Genomic DNA, 21345 nt, shown 5'->3' on the forward strand with positions numbered 1-21345 from the left:
CAGAAATTGTAACATTCTGACAAATTTCATGTGTATCTGTCATAAATAAAAGTAAACCAAGAAACAGCTCTTCATACTATTCTGCTTTGCAAATGGACACCATATTTAGTATTTCTGACATCACATTTTACCCCAGTCCAGAGGAGTAAGCTGTGGACTTCCCTCCATTAGCCAAAAAAATAACATGTTGGTAAACAGAAGAGGGAAATCCCTGGAAAAAAATATTTTGCCTATCTTTGGCAACACAGCCTCTGAAATCAGCTCCAGCCAGCATGGCCGATGGTCAGAGGTGATGGAACTTCTAGTTCAGCAACATCTTGAAGAGTCATGGGCTGGATCCAGACACATCAAAGAAGTGTTTCAGTTAAACACATTGTAAACTTTGTACAGTGGTACCTTGGCTTACAGACGCTTCAGGTTACAGACTCCGTTAACCCAGAAGTAGTACCTCGGGTTAAGAACCTTGCCTCAGGATGAGAACAGAAATCGTGCAGTGGTGGCATGGCGGCAGCGGGAGGCCCCATTAGTTAAAGTGGTACCTCAGGTTAAGAACAGTTTCAGGTTAAGAACTGACCTCCTGAATGAATTAAGTTCTTAACCCAAGGTACCACTGTATAAGAAATTGATTTGGCAAAAGTGGAACTCCACAGCACCATCTGGTGTCACAGTGTTATAATGCATATACAGCACATATAGGTAAAGGTAAAGGGACCCCTGACCATTAGGTCCAGTCATGACCCACTCTGGGGTTGTGGCACTCATCTTGCTTTACTGGCCGAGGGAGCCGACATTTGCCACATACAGTTGTTCCGGGTCATGTGGCCAGCATGACTAAACCGCTTTCTGGCGAAGCAGAGCAGCGCATGGAAACGTCGTTTACCTTCCCGCCAGAGTGGTACCTATTTATCTACTTACACTTTAACGTGCTTTCAAATTGCTAGGTTGGCAGGAGCAGGGACCGAGCAACAGGAGCTCTCCCTGTCGTGGGGATTTGAACTACCGACCTTCTGATCGGCAAGTCCTAGGCTCTGTGGTTTAACCCACAGCGCCACCTGCGTCCCATACAGCACATATAAAGCATTTTTTTCTTTGTCAGTGTAGCTGAGTTCATTGGTTTTCTACTCCTGTTCTACAGCTTCAGCAAGGGAACCCCCATACATCTGCGTGTCCTCTGGAGGAGGAGGGCCTTCCCCTCTACATACACTCTGTGGGGAAAGATGGACACTCTCCACTCAGTTATATTTTATCTGCAGTTAAAGCCCCAACTCTGGAGACTTTTTCCTTCCCCTGCTATTTGTTTGAGCTTTGTTACTCAATTCTTGTTTTCTCTTCCCTCAGTTTCCCAATGGAAGAAGAGCAATAAATACAGCCTTCCACCCAAGACTGCATTTAAAATAAATGGCATATGGGTTATAAAGCACTCTGTGAAGGATACATAAGCTGTTTGCGTATCTCCCTGTGATTGGGAATGCTTTGCTTTTTAGGTTTTTTGTTTTTGTTTCTGTTTTTTTATCTTGTTTGTGCCAAAGATCCCGGTTAAGATATTCAAGAACCCCTCTCTGAGCATTAAGGACACCAGCTGTTTGCACAGCCCTTAATTTGATGCAAGTGAAACATAGCAGGAAGCTGCCCTAATGCCGGGGATTAAAAGCCTTTTTCAACAAAGTGGAACAGGGGGGCTGCATCTTTTAAAGGGATTTACAGCTCCTTGGATCCCTTTAGCTACATGGATGAGTCAGCCTGCTTCCTGTGCCTTAGTAGCTTCAGTTTCCATAATAAATAGAATAATCACAACCCACTGTGCAAGATGGCATGGCAGGGAAGCAACAGTCGATACTGCAGGAATCTACCCTGAGCACCTTTATCAGGTAGTACCTAGGAATACTGCTGGGTAGTTGATTCACACCAAGTCTGACCATTGGTCCATCTAACTCAGCATTGTCTACAGTGGTACCTCGGGTTACAGACACTTCAGGTTACAGATTCAGCTAACCCAGAAATAATACCTCGGGTTAAGAACTTTGCTTCAGGATGAGAACAGAAATCATGCTCTGGCGGCACAGTGGCAGCGGGAGGCCCCATTAGCTAAAGTGGTAGCTCAGGTTAAGAACAATTTCAGGTTAAGAATGGACCTCCAGAAAGAATTAAGTTCTTAACCCGAGGTACCACTGTACACTATAAAGATGATGATAATGATAGAATTTATTTACTACTTCATCATAACCTCTAGGTCTGGGGGGTGGGGGAGCTCCATATGTTGTTGGAATCCAGCTCCCATCAGCCCCTGCTGGCATTATGCATGGGGGTGATGGGAGTTGTAGTCCAACAACGTATGGAGGCCAACCTCTGTTTAAAAAACATTCAGTAGAGAGTCCACCACATTAGGAGGCTTTATGTTCCACTGTCAAACAGCTCTTACTGCCAGGAAGTTCTTCCTAAGGCTTAGTCAAAATCTCCTTTCTTGGTGGTTGGGGGCGGGGGATGAAGCAGCTTTTCCACAGCTCTCTGTGAGATATATTTAATATGAAAACAACACTGGACAAAACAACTCATTTTCAATTTCCTTTTCATGTTGTTTGCTTTTTTATTTGACAAAATTCCACCCCTGTGCTGATTAAACACAAACAATTTAAGCATGTGAGTCAAAATTCACAAAAATTCAGTTCACCTCCCCCCCCCCTCTTCCAGGGAGGAGGGGGGTGTCTTTATATAGTAACCCTGACTATTCAGTTCCAGAATGGCAGGCTTTTGTTTCAGCAAAGTTATGTTAATGTTGTCATGCTTCATGTTGGGTCACTGAACCGACGAGGGAGGAATTGTCATAATATTGATGGGAAGTTTTGGCAAGTTAATTTTAAAGCTGTCACTTGGCATCTCCCTCACTGTTGCTTCTCAATAAAACTCCATGATGATTATGGGTCATGCATGACAGCTAGAGAGCAATTTCTGCAACCATGAGCTGGCAAGCAGTGTCGTTTTCCCCCTCCCCCGACATCCTTTCCCCAGACCCCACCCTTCCTTATCACCTACTTTCTTTCTTCTGGTTTCACTTATGGATTATTCACATGGCCCAAACTGAACCTGCTCTTAAGAAAATGAAACCTTGGGCTATACATCCCTACCTCACCTCATTGCCCTTTAAGAACATAAAGAAGAGCCCTGCTCAATCAGACCAAAGGCACCTCTATACATTAACAACAGCAACAACAAGACAATGGGGCCCACCTTTCTTTATGGAAAACCTTCCAGAGACAGGCTGATTTAGGGCATCTTGGCTGGTTGCCCTGCACAGAGCTCTGAGCCAGAGGCACTGGGCTTTGGGATGGAGGCATGAGAGCTGTAGCAGGGTCCTAGAATGTGCCCGCCTGCTGCCCAAAGCCTACTTAGTGCTTGCCCAGCTTTGAGAAGGAGACGGAAGACCTCCTTCCCAAAACCCAGCACCTCCCTTACCCATCTTTGGGAAGGCAGCTCTGGTGAGGATCATCTAATTTCGGCCTCACACAGGATGCCATATTACCAAGGTCCATCCATGTGGAGACCATATGCCAGTGATGGGCAGTGACAGAGGCAAAATAGGATAGAGCATCTGATGTTCTTTGCTTTCTCGCGGTTCCCTGCAGTTCCTCACTCCTGATATATCTAGCATTTCATTCTCACAGTGACTAACAGGTTAGCTTGGATAGCTCAGTTGGTTAGGGCATGGTGCTGATGATTCCAAGGTTGCAGGTTCAATCACTGTATGGGCAGCTGCATATTCCTGTATTGCAGGGGGTTGGACTAGAGGATCCTCAGGGTCCCTTCCAACCCTATGATTCTATGTCCAACCCCCTGCCATGCAGGAAACTAACCAAAACATCCATGACAGATGGCCATCCAACCTCTGCTTTAAAAAATGCAAGGAAGGAGAGTCCATAACTTCTCAAGTGAGACCATTCCTCTGTCAAACAGCTCTTATTGTTAGAAAGTTCTTCCTGATGTTTAGTTGGAATCTCCTTTCTTGTAACCTGAAGCCATTGGTTCATGTCCTACCTCCAGAGCAGGAGAAAACAAGCTTTCTCTGTCTTCCTTGTGACAGTCCTTGAAATATTGGAGATGGCTGTCATATCTTCTCTTAGTCTCCTCTTTTCCAAGCTAAATGGTCTCAGTCCAGTATACCTGAAGAAGCATTTCCACCCCCATCGCTCAGCCCAGACACTGAGGTCCCCCTCTGAGGGTCTTCTGGCTGTTCCCTCACTGTGAGAAGTTACAGGGAACCAGGGAGAAGGCCTTCTTGGCAGTGGCGCCCTCCCTGGGGAATGCCCACCCGTCAGATTTCAAGAAGATAAAGAACTACACAACTTTAGGGTTTCTGGCCACCCCCCACATTTAATGGTGGACATTCTCTGCCACCCCTCCAGGAGCTGTGAAGAAGTTCAGGCAGTGGGGAGGGAGGAAATGAGGCATAAATCCTCCCAAAACTTTCCAGGGTTACTAGAAAGACTGTGGCACCCGCAGCGCCATGTGAACCCATGTCTGCTACTTTGGGAGGCAGAACAGGAGTAACCTGGGAGCAAGCCCCTGCCAAGGAATGAGCCTCCATTTCCCAGCATGATTTGTGGAAATCTTCCTCCTTAATTCAGCTAATTGGATGAATCATGAGGCATTTCTGAAGCAGGATATGCAAACAGGCTGCGATTAATCAGTTGCTGAAAGAACTGATACTTTTGAAAGTATTTGAATATTTTAAAGCTTTGAAAAATTCCTGCAACAGGCATGAATGGGGAAAGAGGAAGGCAGGGTGCTTGATGTTTTCTTATGATTATTGGATATGGTTTCCTTTCCCTCTGCCCCCCCCCCCCTGTACAATGGAAAGAGGCATGTGTAGTTGTTTGTATGTTTCTTCTTGGATGAGAAGGAGGGGAATACATTTGATTTATGTTTTACAAGGAATTCAATACGGCTTTGTACGTCAACACAGCTTTATACGTCAACACTTTATCCCCCTTGATCGAGGAGTGAATGGGTGATATTTATTACCATCTCCAGATGGGGCGTTGTGAGAGAAGGAATGCAGTGAAAAAATAACCCGCAGCTTAACTGCTATGGAGCCGAGGAGAGGCAGAATTTGAGAGAGACTTGTGTTACAACCGGCACTGGAGAGGAAGGCATAACAGGGTAGGATCCAATGGCTCAGAGAAAAGGTCTGGAAGATTTGCTCTGCATGTTTGGCTACAGTCAGACGGATTGCTGTGTGGCTGTGTTATCATTGGAATGCTATGCATCCTTGAATGAACACACATACAAAACAGACACTCAACCAGGGAAAGATCTACAACTGGAACAGTGAGTAAGAGGATTTGAGTAGGAAAAGGAGTTCAATGGGGGAAAAATACACATGCTATTTGGATTATATACACGAAGGTTTAATTGAGCTGTTTGCAGGGCTGTAAAGGGGCAACTGAATGAATCCAGTACTATTGGCAAATATGAAGTGATGTCATCTAGAGACTAAATGAGAATTGACACAGCAGTGAGGATACATGTTGGACATATCCTATAACGAGAGTGGGAAACCATTTTTTTATTAAAGAAATTGTATTAAACTGAATTAATTTGGTTTGATTTGTAATAATTTGGAAAATCAATAAAAATAATTGGCAAAAAACAACAACCACAAATCAACTTTTAGAAGACATCTGAAGGCAGCCCTGTATCCAGAAGTTTTTAACGTTTGACATTTTACTACCTTTTTATATTTACTGTACGCCGACCAGAGTGCCTGGGGGAAACCCAGCCAGATGGGTGGGATACAACAACAGCAACAACAACAACAACAACAAACAACAACATACCAAGCTCCCTCAATTGTTCCTCATAAGGCTTGGTTTCCAGACCCTTAAACATCTTGGTTGTCCTCCTCTGCACATGTTCCAGCTTGTCAATATCTTTCTTAAATTGTGACGCCCAGAACCAGGCACAGTATTTCAGCTGTGGTCTGACCATGAGATCAGTATCCCACTCCCACAATTATTATCCAGTGACAGAAATTGATTGATTGATTATATTTCTATGCCACTTTTCATTCAAATTAATCACAAAGCAGCTTACAAACAATAAATAATAATGCAATAGAACATAACAAATACGACATAAATCTTATAGAATAACAAAGCAGTAGCCATCCCTAAAGCAATAGCCATCCCTAAAACACTACTAACAAAACAACTAAAAAAATAAGATAAACAGTACTATTACAAAAAAAGTCATATTATAGGATTCACAAAGTACTACATCAGTCATAATCTATAAAACAATATCATATCTATACAAAATTAAATCTATAAAACAACATTAACAAAATAGCAACCAAAAAATAACCTAAGCACCACTGAATTCATATGCACACACTCCCCACCCCCATAGCTCACAATCTTCTACTCAAAATAAAAAAAAAAAAATCATTTCAGTAGCACCTTAGAGACCAGCTAAGTTTGTTATTGGTATGAGCTTTCATGTGCATGCACACTTCTTCAGATACCTTCAGATATCTTCTACTCATAATGCCTGTGGCAGCAACTCCTTTTGAAGGCTCCTAGGGTTCTAGGGTGGGACAAGTCAGGTGTAAAAAGCCTTTGTCTAGTGGCCAGCATTAAGTCTCTTTCCCCTCGGAGGCATCCTGTGACAGATCCTGGAAGTTCCATATAGTCATTGTAGTCAGTAACCATTGATAGACCAAATGATATTTCCCCCATTCTCATATGTTAGGATAGTAAGTGGGGCATCTCAGTGGGACTGTGTGTCACCAATCCTGAAAGCATTGCACAGGCTGCCAGCAAGCTACTGAGCCCAAGACAATGCGCTACTAGCACCCAAGTACCTAAAAGAATGGCTTCCCCAATATCAATGATCTTGGAACCTATCATTGGCAGGCTAGGCCTTGTTAGGGGTGACGTATCTGGGCTGCTTCAGGAGGAAGGGTGGGATATAGGTTAAAAAAAATTAAATAAGTGCATTTATTTATAACCTGGTGGCTGCTGTCGTGCTCCTGTCCTAACTGTAATAGAAGTGAGGCTAACTCCTTAAGCATAAGCCCTAGAGCAGTACCAACAACTGTTCCGTTTTTTTTTTAATGTGAACATATGGTAGACATATGTCTTTCCTTGCAGTGAGCGGCATGAACTGTAAGCCCCTTTACGTAGTGCACCCCCTTAGTCCTTTCTGTGTGCCTGCAGAATTATGAGAGTCTGGCTTGTTGGCTCATGCTAAAAGGCCAGCATATGAATGAGGATATTGTGAAAAGAAAGGCTATAGCTCAGCACGTAGGGCTAGAAAAGACTCCCATCTGAAGTTTGCAATGTAAAATCCAGTGCAGAGGAAAAGCAGCTTGAGGATCAGCAGAAGCATTATGGGGGATTGTACGCACATGAAGGTGATGGATGGTTGATGAGGTCCCTGTGTGAGAGGCAGGGAAGGGAAGATCTCCCAGGGTGGGAGGCTGGGGGAAGAAAGGGAAGCTCCCAGGTGAGAGCTGGGAGGGTCCACCCCTTCTTTGATCTTAATCAAAGGATTAAGATCTACCTTTGAGAGAGGACTCTACATTTTCATTTTCTTTGTTTTTGTCTAGATTTGTTTCGTTTATCTTAATGTATTACAAAAAAACCTTAATAAAATCTTATGAGCAAAAAAAGTAGAAGCATTATGGGGGGAAACCATTGCTGAATGACAGAGCATCTCCTTTGCATGCAGAAGATCCCGGGTTCAACTCCCGGCATCCCCAAGTAGGGCTTGTTTTAAACATGCCCTGTTTTAAACATTGGAGAGCTGCTGCCAGTCTGTGCAGACAGTATGAAGCTAGATGAACTAATTCTCTGACTTGGTGTAAGGGTTCAATTAAGGGTCAGGTGGGATTATTTAGCTTGGTAATATTTTGTCCTTTCTCTTTACCTCTTAGTTATGTATTTCCAGGAAAGGTCTTGTATCTCTGGTTTTTTGACCAACCCTGTCAAACAAAAGCCTGTGATTCTGAACTCAGGATGAAGGAAGTCCCTTTAGATCTTTGAGCACATTTTGAATAGCTCTTGGGGAATATTAAATGTAAAGCATGTAACAACATTAAATTAATTTCATTGATTTTAAAAAGAGGGGTCCTTTGCAGTACCTAAATGTAAAAAGAATAATTGGTCTGCTTATTATTCCTGCCCTGAAGAGCACCACATTTCTCGGTGCCTTGAATAGCTTGTTTACCTCTTACCCTTCAGCTTGGCATAATAGATAGATCTGCTTCCCCGGGGCTGGCTTCTATTTCATTCCCTTTTATTATGGGTTTTTGTATGTGTGCACGCGCAATTCTATTACCTGTTCAGCGCTCTAAATCCTCGGACATATTGGTTGGAGGGTAATGATAGTTTTTGAACCCGGGCTAATACCTCCACAACACATGCTGTGCCGAAGGATTGGACTGAGGGACGTGCTGGCTAGAGAGAAAAACTGAGCCTTTTGCAGTTTAAGCAGGGGAGCGGTACTCTCGTGGCAATTGGCTGGCTCCGTCGGCTCCCACTTGATATGCAGGCTCACGCAGGGAAATTCAAAGCAGTGTGCGAAAAAAAAAGCTCTCCTGCCATCCGAGAACAGCATTAGTTCCTCAACATCCATTTTGAACAAGCCGACTCTTCTTGCCCGTGCCAACGTCTCTTTTAGATAATTTGGCCTTTGCATTTCTCTGCATGCAGATGAGCTCCCCAAGGTCAGGGGAGCCTTGCTGCAACACAAGTGGGTAAACACCTTACTTGTTTCTGCAAGGCTGCACATACCCTCCGCAGCATTGGTTAAGGTGGTAAGAAGGCAGTGTATTAGCTGCAGATCTTTGGGGCTTTCATCCGTTTTGACTGTGCCCAACTCTGCAAACAATATAAGGAGGGAACCCGAAAGGGTCTGATATTAATTTAACGTATGGCTCCTCCCACCTGTCCCCCTGCCAAATGCTAGGCTTTGAATAACTACAGATTGGGCAACATTACGTAGCATAATTTGTCATTGTCTGTATTCTCTTTGTCTGGTTTTGCTATTTAGATCTTCAGTGAAGGGTGTGAAATGTAAACTAGTAGATGGAATAGCTGCTCTGAATAAGGCAAAACTGTGCCTTTAGTAAATTCAAGACATATTCCAGGTACTATTTTCCAAAAACTGGCTGCTTTTAATGTTCTTTGCTTTTAAAGTGCTGCTGCTGCTGTTCATATGCTGTCATATATTGTTATATTATTGTTAATATGTAAGCAGCCCCAAGTATATTTTAATACAGAAGGGTGGGATACCTATATGACCTTGTGGACTGGTCTGGAAACTCCAGTGGGGCAGAATGCAGTGGCTAGACTGCTGGTGGGGCGACATGTCTGCTAACATATACTCTGTCAGTTGATATGCTAGCAGGCGATGTTCAAGGCTTTTTTGTTGATACACAGAGCCCTGAACAACTTTTGTCCAGGATACCTTAGGGACTGCCTGAGTCCTGCCCCCCTGCCCACAAAAAAATGTTACAGAGACCTCATTGATCTCAATCAGAAGTCAAGCATTTACTGCCACAGGTTCTGTGTTATGGAACGCTCTTCCAGCAGAGATTGAGCAAGATTGATGTTTGCTCTGATTTTGAGCTAAAGAGCAGATTTTCCCTGGGAAAGAAGCAGGGCTAGGGGGGAACTGCTTGGACCTATACTTTCTATGCATAAGACAAGCGAAAGTATGGATGAGCCGTCATGGGTGAAGTGGTTAGGTCCCAGTTGCAACAAGGGAGCATGGAATATGTGGCCCTTGATATGCTGATGGACTCAAATTCCCTGTTCCGTTCACCCTGGCAAATGGTAACAAGAGCTGCAGCTACACAACATTTGGAGGATGACAGGTTCCCCAACACTGCCAGATTGAACCCAACAGCATTGGCAAAGAGCTTCTGTGACAGTGGAGTAAGAACACTGGGCCAATGGTCCATCTAGTCCAGCACTTTGTTCTCACAGTGAGCAACCAGATGCCTCTGGGAACCCCACAAAAAGGAGTGCGACAACATTCTCCCTACCTGTGATTCATATCAGCTGGAATCCAGAGGCAAATGACCTCCAAGACTGGAAGTAGAACATAACTATTAGAGCTGGGGGGTTTCCCTGCCTCCATGCCATGTAGTTCCTGCCAAGTGTTCTTAAGTAAAGGGACCCCTGACCATTAGGTCCAGTCGTGGCCGACTCTGGGGTTGCGGCGCTCATTTCGCTTTATTGGCCGAGGGTGCCGGCTTACAGCTTCCAGGTCATGTGGCCAGCATGACTAAGCCGCTTCTGGGGAACTAGAGCAACGCATGGAAACGCCGTTTACCTTCCTGCCGGAGCGGTACCTATTTATCTACTTGCACTTTGACGTGCTTTTGAACTGCTAGGTTGGCAGAAGCAGGGACCGAGGAACGGGAGCTCACCCCATCATGGGGATTCGAACTGCTGACCTACTGATCAGCAAGTCCTAGGCTCTGTGGTTTAACCCACAGCACCACCCGCGTCCCTTACCAAGTGTTCTTACTTCCTAAGAAAACTGGAAAGAAACAGCTTCCCATAGCTTGCTCTCCACCCACCTTTCCTGCACCATAGAACACACTGCATCTTCTCCACAGATGTTTGTAATCTGTTCAGTGAGTGAAAATAGTCATTATCTTGTTAGCTTGCTGTGGTGAAGGAAGTTCAAATTTGCATTTTCACAGATAATCACCAAGCACAAAAAGGGGCCTTCTCATGCAGCAGCGTTAATTGGGCTGAATGGTTAGGGAGGAAACTCCTGCCACCAAAGCGCCAGATCATCCTTCACTCAACTTAGAAGAGATACTGGGAAGAGCCAGTTCTAAAAATAGGCAAGCCATGGTGGGAGGGATGAAGATTTGATGCTGATGGAAAGGGGTGTGGTAGTGGTGTTGCTAGCAGGATGTGGGACGGTTCCAAAGGAAGTGGAGTACAATAACAATATTTGTATTAATATTAAATGACAGTGAAAAAGGGAGATGAAAAAGATAACTCAGACAGATTTTCCCCCTCTGCAGATATGTTGTGAGTATAGTGGTACCTCGGTTTAAGAACAGCCCGGTTCACAAACTATTCGGTTTACGAACTCCGCACAACCAGAAGTAGTGTCCCAGTTAGCGAACTTTACCTTGGTCTTAGAACAGAAGCCAAACGGTGGAAGGGCACTGGCAGCAGGAGGCCTCATTAGGGAAAGTGTGCCTCGGTTTAAGAATGGTTTTGGTTTAAGAACGGACTTCCGGAATGGATTAAGTTTGTAAACCAAGGTACCACTGTATTATAATAGTTTTATCCAGCTTTTTATCCAGGTACTTCTAGCATCACCTGAGCTCCAGTAAGGCTGGAGTAGACCTAAACCCATTCTTTTTTTGGGGGGGAGCTGAAAAAACATCGCATCTGGCAACCAATACGCCACTTTGGTTTTAGATAGTACACGGGTAGACAAGTCTAAAAAGCCCGGGACACAAATTTCCACAGTCCTCTGGCGGCTATGGTGGTTCATTTACCGGAAGTATGTATTAAACATTAACTCTAGAAGTGTATACTCCATTCTGACCAAACTAAGCCTCCTAGAGCACAATATACATCAGCATGACTCCCCCTCCAATATTGTAAAGTTGGAAGGTACCTCAAGGGTCATCTAGTCCACCCCTGCAAATCTGACCATAAAACCTTCATCCCCTCGTTATTCGATTTAACAGCATTGTGCTTATAGATCTGCTATCCTAGAGAACAAAAAAGAAGGACTCAAATGTAAGTTTCTTCTTCCAAATGGAACCTCTGACACGTCAAGCTATTTCCCGTTTAGTCATGGGAAACAAAAAGAGGCAGTAAATTGGAAATTTCTTGGTGTGGAGCTTTCCCATTGCACCTCGGTATGAGCTGGCAATGGGAAATTGGCAAAACCCCTCAAACATTTACATAATTGGCAAAACACAACATAGGTGAAAACAAAAAACATGAGCCTTTCATCACATAGGACAGTCCTACAGTTGGGTGTGCTCACGTGCAGGATGGTGCTATTTTAAAACCAGGCCTGGATTTTCCAATGTTAGATGTTTTTGAAGGCAAAGAATGCCAGACAGCTGGTGCAGCAGCAGTAGTCCAGGAAAGTCTTCATGGAAGACCATGAGAGGATTAGAATGGAGGGAGTTAACATAGAAAAGAGAAACTAATTCAGATGCTTGATGTGGCATGGAGGACAAAGGCGCATGAATGGACGCCCTCCTAGTACAAACTTAGATGTAGAGTATGCTTCTATAATAAAGTGTCACTCTTCGCCAGGGGTAGGGAATCTTGGGCCTGGCCACTGAATATGGCTCTCTAGTCTTCTCTGTGTGGCCCTCACAACTGTCCTCAGGCCACACTCCTCACTAGAACTGCTTTGCACTGTCCTTGAATGTTTTTTGCCTGGGAGGAATGTGTCCCTGAACTCTTGGCTGCCGGTATAAAGGTAAATGTTTCATTCATCACTCTGCCCACTTTTGCCTCTGACCCTGCCCATAACTGGGCATGTCACCCAGAAAGGAATGTGGGCCCCAGGCTGTAGAAGGCTCCCTGGCCTTCCTCTGTATCACTATTTTGTATGAGACAAATGAATACCTATCACCAGCAATACCTACTGCATTCTGTCTAGTAGCATGGGGAGCTTCTCACCAAAGTCCAGCTCTTCTATAGTCCTAAAGTCAAGGTGGGTTGAGGAAGTCTCCAGGTTTCCCTCACTGCCTGGATAGTAAGCTTTCCAGAATCGGGCATGATTCTCTTTGTACCTCCCTGTTCTCTTCACCTTGCAGCTGATGGCTAGGCATGGAATTAGCTGACCTAGGAGGTTTTCCTTGTCTCTTAAGATTTTATTATTCTAAATTTAACCTGGGATTATTGCACAGTTACTCCACATTATTAAGCAGTGTGACAGAAAATTGGTTTTACAATTATAATAATAACTTAGATATATTACACACCTTTCCTTTCATCCCTAAAGGAGGTCCAAAGTGCTTCCCCCACCTGTCCCCATTGCTGATGCCTTTCCAGGGCACCCATAAAATAAAATAAATCCTCCAGCACCAAGTTGCAATTTAAATTCCCCACAATTCCACAGAATGACACCACATTTTTTGGGGGGATTGTCAGAAATTACGTAAAATGGCAGTGCCAAGACCCTCTGTGAATGACCCAGTACCACCAAATGAAAATGCATTAAAGGGAACCTTGCCAAGGTGTCAGGGACTGGGCAGAGGAGGAATGGTGGAGACTGCCTCCCCATTCTGACCCTTCCAGGGTAGAGGACGAGGAAGACAGTATAGATTTACAACAGTGGTTTGTGGGAGGTCACAGTTCAGAGGCAGATGAGGGGGAAGCTGGGAAATAATGGGAGAGGAGGAGGCAGAAGCAGCATGACAGCTGACTGACATGGTGTCATTAGAAAGCATCCCAAACACTACATCTCCCAGAACCCAGCGAGCCTTGAAAGTAGGAAAGCAAAGAGCTCAAAGACAGAGGGCACATAGTAGCACCCATAGATGTGACGAATGAGGAAGCAGGAGAGACGGGGGGTTGAGATTCACTCAGAACAACGCCTTTATCCAAGAGGCTGGGTTCTATAGCCTCTCTCTGTAACAGAAGGACCTCCTCTATTCTAGTGTTTATTCTGGGGGTGAGGGGCTTGAACTGTGTAGCCCTTAATAAAACCCATCTCCCCTCCCCCCCAGCTCCTTCAGTTTAAGTCAAATTACTACTCTGTCCTTTTACTTAGGGGGCTATCAGAAAGTAAGGGGGCAGCCGCCTTGCCCCAAGCACTGAGCTAGGGGTTCAGAATGAATGTTCCAAAGCAGAATCTGTACAAGTCCTTTGCTCCACTGAAGTTGATAGAAGCTTTGGCATGCATTGAAGTGGGAACCAAATTTCAATTTGGCATTGGTATTTGAAGCAGCACTGAGCACTAAATAGACACCAACCATTGGTACACATTACAATTTCCTAATAATCCTCCGCCAAGCCATACTGTGAGGACAGCATGAAACAAGTGTTTCATGGCCATTGTGTCTATAGTATTCTGTGTCTCACTTGCAGGCTCATCACCTTGTCACCACAAGTGGGTTTGCACGTTCCTATAAGTGGTCCTATTTAGGATTCACTCTGCTTACCCTGAAAAGGGGAAGGGGCTATAAAAAGTGCCCTAAACATAGTCTGCTTCTTTCCCCCCTGACTGGATCACAACACAGTGGTTGTAATAGCCAATTGAAATTTGAAACATGTAATATACGCACTTTGTTGAATAACACAGATAATGAGCATCCTGAATGCAGGACTGCAATCATTGCCAGAGAGTTGTGATGTTTTAATATTGATATTGCAGCACTTCAAGAAACTCAAAAAGCAGGAGAGGGATAATTGAAGGAAGAAAAAGGAGGCTATACATTCTCCTGGAAAGATGTACCTGAACAAGAATGAAGAATACATGGAGTAGGCTTTGCTATAAAAAAATGATCTTGTGAAGCTCTTGTTAGAAGTCCTTACTGGCATTAATGAGCAACATTCAACCCTTCAAATAAAACTCACCAAAAACTAGCAGGTGACTATTCTAAGTTTTTATGCACCTACACTGGGTGCCAATGAAGACATTAAAGAAAAATATTATTCTCAGCTGGATGCCATCCTATCAGAGACACCTAAGGAGATTATCCTCCTGGGTGATTTTAACACAAGAGTTGCATGAGATTTCAATCTGTGGCCAGAGAAGGAATTGGCAACAGCAAGCAGAATGGAATTTTACTTTTGACTATATGTGCAGGACATAACCTTGTTATTACCAACACACTCTTCAAAAAAATAATAAGCATGGAAGCATCCTAACTTGAAACACTGGCACCTCTTAAATGATATGATAGTCCAAGCTAAAGATTGGTGTGATGTGCTCCTTACAGAGCCATGACAAGTGCCGACGAGTGCTGGACATATCACCAATTAACACATTCCACAATGGCTATTAACATTGTACCTCAACACAGGCTTCAAGGAAGGAAACCAAGGTGTAAAATGAACACTCAAGCCCTTCAAGATTCTATTAAGTGGGCTTGCTTCCAAATGACTCTTAAGGACCACCTGCTTTCGGAGTTCCCTGATAGCATCAAGGAACACTTGACCAAGCTAAAATATCCATTACTACAGCCAGTGAACAAACTATTGGATACCAACCAAGAAACAGCAGGACTGGTTTGATGAGAATGATAGTGAGATAGAATGCATTATCAACAAGAAAAGATCTGGCAAAGAAATAGAAACTGCATCACTAAGGAAAAAAACCTACGCTAAGGCCGAGTTTCAAAGAAGAACCAGAGAAACACCTGGTGGATAAAAAAGCTCAAGGGATCCAGCACTTAGCCAACACTTATGATACATGGGACTTCTTTAAAGCCACAAAGACAATTTATGGGCCAATATATTATGATATAAGCCCCCCACAGATGGTACCACACTTCCGTTACCCTGGAAAGAACATTACCAGCATCTCCTTAACCACAACTCCCAGGACCTGCCATGGTCCTCTCGCAAATCCCACAAAAACAAATTAGAGATGAGCTTGCAGTATCTCCAGATTTGGGAGAGATGTGTACAGCTATTAACCAAATGAAAAACAACAAAGCCAGTGAACCTGATGGGATACTTGCCAAAGTCTTCAAAGTGGTCAGAAATGAACTTACAGACAGTGGCGGAGGTTATGTCCACACTGCCCAGGAGCAAGCTGCTCACGGGGGCGGAACGAACCGCCCATGGCAGACACTCGGTGCGCCACCCGCCCACGACTCCCAAGCATTCCCCCAAGCTGTCAAAATGAAGGGGGAAGATGGGAATGCTGTTGCCAAAGCAGCACAGCTCCCCACCTTACCCCGACAGCTCACGGTAGGCTTGAGAGTCACCGGCAGGTGGCACGCCAAATGTCACCCCCCTCAGTGAGGGCATCTGGGGCACTCCACCCCCCACTGCCCCACTTCCTATGCCCCTGCTTACAGAACAATTTCACAAGCTCATAAAAAGAAAATCTGGGAGAGAGGAGATCTCAGCAGACTTTAGGATTGCCAAAATTATCAATCTTTATTAAAAAGGTAATAGAACAGATTGCAGAAACTACTGTATTGAGGCATCTCTTTATTAGCTGGGGCTGGAAAATTTCTTGGAAGGATCTTAACAAACCATCTTCTAACTATATCTGAGGATACCCTTCCTGAATCACAAAATGGTTTTCAACCTAGGGGGGCAGTGGACATGATTTTCACTGCTCAACAGCTTCAAGAAAAATCCAGAGAGCAAAACTAACCCCTGTATATGGGGTTGACCTGACCAAGACCTTCAACACTGTAAATTGTACTGCCTTGTGGACTGTCCTTCTGAAAATTGGCTGCCCAGATAAATTTGTGAACATCCTTCAGCTCCTCCACGATAATATGACAGCAACATTTGCAGATAACAATGGCTCTCAAAGTGAACCATTCACAGTGGGAATAGACGTTAAACAAGGATGTGTTATCACCTCAACTCTATGTATTATTTTCATTGCCATTATCCTACACTTTGTCAAAAGGAAACTCCCCACCGGGGTAGAAATCATATATTGAACAGATGGAAAGCTCTTCAATCTGAGCAGGCTGAAAGCAAAGAGTAAGGTTACCACAACTTCCGTCATAGAGCTTCAATATACTGATGACAACACAGTGTGTGCACACTGAGAGGATGACCTCCAAACCATCCTAAATATCTTCACAGAAGCTTATGGAAAGCTCTGCCTATCACACAACATCCAAAAAACCAAAGTGCTGCATCAATAAGCACAAAAAACCATTTGCAGCACCACAAATCCAACTTAATGGTGTAACATTGGAAAATCTCAATTATTTTTTTCTACCTAGGCAATTATCTTTCCACAAAGGCTGACATTGATGCCAAAATACAGCATTGCCTGAGCTGTGTGAGTGCAGCTTTCTACCAATTGAAGCATGTGGTGTTTGAGGACATTTGCAGGGAAACAAAAATATTTTTAGTTTTTAATTTTTATTTTATTTTTTACTTTTTAAAATTTATACCCCACCCATCTGGCTGGGTTTCCCCAGCCACTCTGGGCTGCTTCCAACAGAACACTAAAAACAGAATAAAACTTCAGACATTAAAAACTTCAAACATTAAAAACTTCCCTAAAATGCTCGTTTACAAAGCTATTGTACTGCCAACCTTACTGTGCACTTGTGAAACACGGACCACTTATAAACGCCATTTCCCACTCTTCCAAAGATTCCATCAGTGGTGTCTCAAAAAAAAATTACATATCACTTGGGAAGGTAAGCAACCTAATGTCAGATTACCGGAAGAAGCAAAGATCACCATTGTTGAAGCAATGATTCTTTGACTTTGTTGGACTGCTCATGGTGTTTGGATGCCTGATTATCGTCTTCCAAAGCAACTACTCTTCTCCCAACTCAAGAATGGAAAGTGAAATACTGGTGGACAACAAAAGAGGTTTTAAGATGCCCTCAAGCCAAACCTTTAAAAATATAGTATAAACACCAACAACTGGGAAACACTGGACTGCGAGCGCTCCAGTTGGAGAACAGCCTCTACCAAAGGTGTCATGGGCTTTGAAGAAGCACAAACTGAGGACAAATGGAAGAAATGAGCTAAGAGGAAGGCACATTTGGCAAATCCTCACCATAATCAACTCCTGCCTGGTAACTTACGTTCCCACTATGGGAGGACGTGCGGGTCCAGAATTGGCCTCCACAGTCACTTACGGACACACTGTTAAGACCATATTCATGGAAGACGATCTGTGAGCGATTGCCAAAGAAGAAGAAGGTATTCTGTGTGAAGAGAAAGCAGACCTGGTTCACACAACATGGTAAATCATAGTTCAGCTTACCAAGACTGCACGGGTATGCAGGCTCCTGGAGGGTTGCTCACAACTGCTTTGCTGCTTCTGTGTCTCTTATACAGCTATATGACACTGAGCTAGGACAAGATTTGACTCAATACATTCACCCAGTTGGGATGTATGGTTAAACTCAGTGCTCACTAACCATGAGCTGTAATCATAGTTTGTTCTGACTCAACCAGGTTGTGAATCTAGATTATGAGTCTGTTTTACACTTTTTTTGTCCTGATCTTCCATGCCTATTTATGTGGAAATCTAACTGCATTTTTAACGGTCCTTTAGGTTGTCTCAGGAAGTGGTGGAATGTATCTCCATGATGCCTGGGACTGGTGTGCATGTGTGTGGGGGGGGTCTCCCGCACCAGAGGTGGGGTGAGGGACGGAGGACAAACAGAGCCTACTGCACCTGCTCAGCCCCCCCACCACCACCACTGGGGTGACACTGGCCCCAAACAGCATGGCTGTTGAAACCTTCTCTCACCGCCTTCCATGAATTGAAATCTTGCAAGGCCACTTGGGAACGACAGTGTGGGATGCAGCAACCGTGCACTCTTCAATCCAAGCCTCATATGAGGAGGGTTTAACAGCTCTGCCACTCAGGGCTGGTGTAGCCTCAGCGGTGGTGGGTGCTGGGTGGGTGAGGTGGGCTTAGTTTGTCCTCCAGCCCTCATCCTTCCCCCCCCCCACAAGGCTGGGATCGAAGGGTGCGTAGCTGTTGCATCCCCATGCTGCCCCACCCCCCAGTGGCCTTGCAAGGCTGGGATCCAGGGAAGGCGGTGTAAGAAGGCACAACAACAATGTGCTGTGCTGCCTGCCTGCACAAGGGGAAGCCCAGTCAGCCGACATGGCATTTGGCAGGCATGAAGCTGGCACCCCCAGCATGGCCTGCTGCTCCTGTGAGCATTGATTCCTCCAACGCCAGGAGAGGAGCACTGGGCAGGGCTGTGCTGGGAGCACCTACTTTGTGGCCTCTCAAAAATCCATGCCTGGGGCCACAGCCCCTCTATGTACATCCCACACTATGCCCCCTGGTCTCATGGATCCTTACACTCCATCAGTGTGTATTGTGTGAATGTGTTTGCTGTTTTAATCCAGTTTCAGAAATAAAAGCACAAACCAGTATCTGTTGGTTTCTATCCACCATCTCTCATTCCTTCTTTCATGGCAGGCTTCTATTTCTGGTTGTTTGTCCAAACCCAACATGAATTAAAGACTCTTCCAAATACAGGATTCTACATTTGCTGGGCTAACGTCAACCTGGATATGTAACATTTTTCTCTTTTTCTTTTTTTATTCCTTAGGTATATTTATCTACCTAATCCTGAACAAGAGCTCAGTGCAAACTTAAACATTTACTTAACTGGGGCATTTAGTTGGCCCAACTGAGGGATTTCAGCATTCTGTATGTTCTCTTAAGGTACTACAGCACAGAGATGCTTGCTTTATGTCTGGGGTGGGTGAACATGTTGCCCTAGGGCCACAGTTGGCTCAGTTTCATGCATCATTTCAGCATCATTTGGCTCTCTGGATACTACAGGGGCAACATTTATTCTGCAGACCACCCTTCTGAGGAGCCTTTCCTCTTTCACTGTGTGTGTGTTGAGAGAGAGAGGATAGAGGAGCACAGAAAAAGAACTATGCAATGATGCAAACTGCTGAACTGTTGGAAACTCATTGCATAGCAGATTTGTATTCTATTCTGTGAAAGAAAAGTTGCCAGCAAACTGCTTATGCATTCCCTTGCAAACAAGAGGCTGCTGGTGCAGCCTTTGCCAATGCAATGAGTAATTGACTTTAACTTATTGCCACACTGGATATAACCCTCTGGCTGTGCTCACTATCAACTGCTCCCCACCCATCTTACTTTTCCCATTGGTAAATGGCATTTCACGTAGAAATAATTCCCCCACCCCGGCTGCATATTCTTCCCCTCAATTATTCCCCCCATTAAATATAACATTCTCCCCCTCACACACACAGTGGAGTGTAGAGTAAGAGACCCTTTCCACCCCTTTTTATTCCTTCAGAACCAGCTGCCAGGCCATTTGGGTCCATCTGATTTCTCAGCCTCCTTGAAGCAGTTTGACAATCAGTGCATCACACAACCCAGCAGGGGTTGATAGGTGGGAGGAACTGCAGAACTGATGCAGCAGGTGGTAACTGAGAGGAGGGAAGAGTGCTCAGCCTGCCTGCCATTCACCTGCCATTCACCCTTGCCTCACCTGCAATACTGCCATAGAGATTGCAGCTCATACCAGATGTCTGATACCTGCAGCAGCAACAAGTGAACATCTGGAAGGTTATATGGCATTGCCACACGTCATTAAGAAACCTGTGAGCCCCATGCAGTTGATGGATATGCTGATCAAATAGAGGCTGTGTGTAAAATGAAGACTGCAATAGAGACAATAGGCCTTAGTTCACAGCTCCCTAAGAACTGGATTCTGCCTCCTGGGAAAGCTGACTTGGAGATCAACTTGTGTGTGTGTATGTGTGTACACTCTCCTTGCATAGGGTGTTTTCTCTTCTACAGTTCAGCTGAAACACAGAAAAGTGACCTCATCATGTACCCTACTTGTGCTTTTAGCAGTGGCGTAGCGTGGGTTGTCAGCACCCGGGGCAAGGCAAGTAATTCCCCCCCCCCGCTGCACTGTCCCTCCCCCAGATAGTCTCTCGTTCTCTCTCCGCACCGCACACCTGGCACCCTCCCCTCCACAGTGGGCGGCAACCCAGCGGCTCGGATCCAATTCGCACAGCCAGGACTGCAGTGAGAGAGAGTGAGTGAGCCAGGTAGGGGCAGAGAGCTGTGAGTGCGAGCGCACCCCCTCCCCCAGATGTTGCGCCCGGTGCTCTGCCCCCCCCTGCGCCCCCCACGCTACGCCACTGGCTTTTAGTGTAGACAATATTTCACACGTGAAAAGGGGGCATATTTGCACCATCCCTATTTTCATAACAAGAATCCTTCCCCTTATTACACCTTGCTGGAAGCTGTACTGCCTTGTATTTATTCAACTTGTATGGACTTTGTGGAGGGGGCTGAACTTGTTCAATTCTCATCAACAAATTCCAAGTAGGTGTTCTCTAAAGGAATAAATAGGGACAAGAGACCAGAAAACCAGAGACAATTGGTGTGTATGTGATGACAGGCACATGGACACACTGAACTGAACATCCTGTTTCAAAGGAATGTCTAGGAGTTGTATCCTGGTAGAGTCAAAATATAGAGCATAGCTTCAAGACAGCAAACACAGTTGGTTGTTGTTTGAGCTGTACTTATTTTCTAGCACACCACTCCCCCAGTACTAAAGCTTTTGAAGATCTGGTTCCTTCAGGAATATAGTTGCTTTCCTATACAAACTTTCCTCTCTCTTTTTTAAAAAGTCTCCAATTTCGATCCTTTTCC

General features: G+C 44.7%; 1 protein-coding gene across 4 annotated transcripts in view; it reads left to right on the forward strand.

The window, feature by feature from the left end:
• ASTN2 (astrotactin 2) overlaps window positions 1–21345 on the forward strand; it is a 656733-nt gene that overhangs the window by 429097 nt on the left and 206291 nt on the right. Inside the window, exon 1 of one of the 4 annotated variants that reach the window (XM_083422901.1) lies at window positions 9127–9145. The exons of the other annotated variants lie outside the window; for them this stretch is intronic. The gene's annotated coding sequence lies outside the window, so the exon portion shown is untranslated. Of the gene's footprint in view, window positions 1–9126; window positions 9146–21345 lie in introns of those variants that run through there. 4 annotated transcript variants of the gene reach the window in all.

Source organism: Podarcis tiliguerta (assembly GCF_965153285.1).
Source record: "Podarcis tiliguerta genome assembly, chromosome: Z".
In the NCBI taxonomy this organism is placed as follows: domain Eukaryota; kingdom Metazoa; phylum Chordata; class Lepidosauria; order Squamata; family Lacertidae; genus Podarcis; species Podarcis tiliguerta.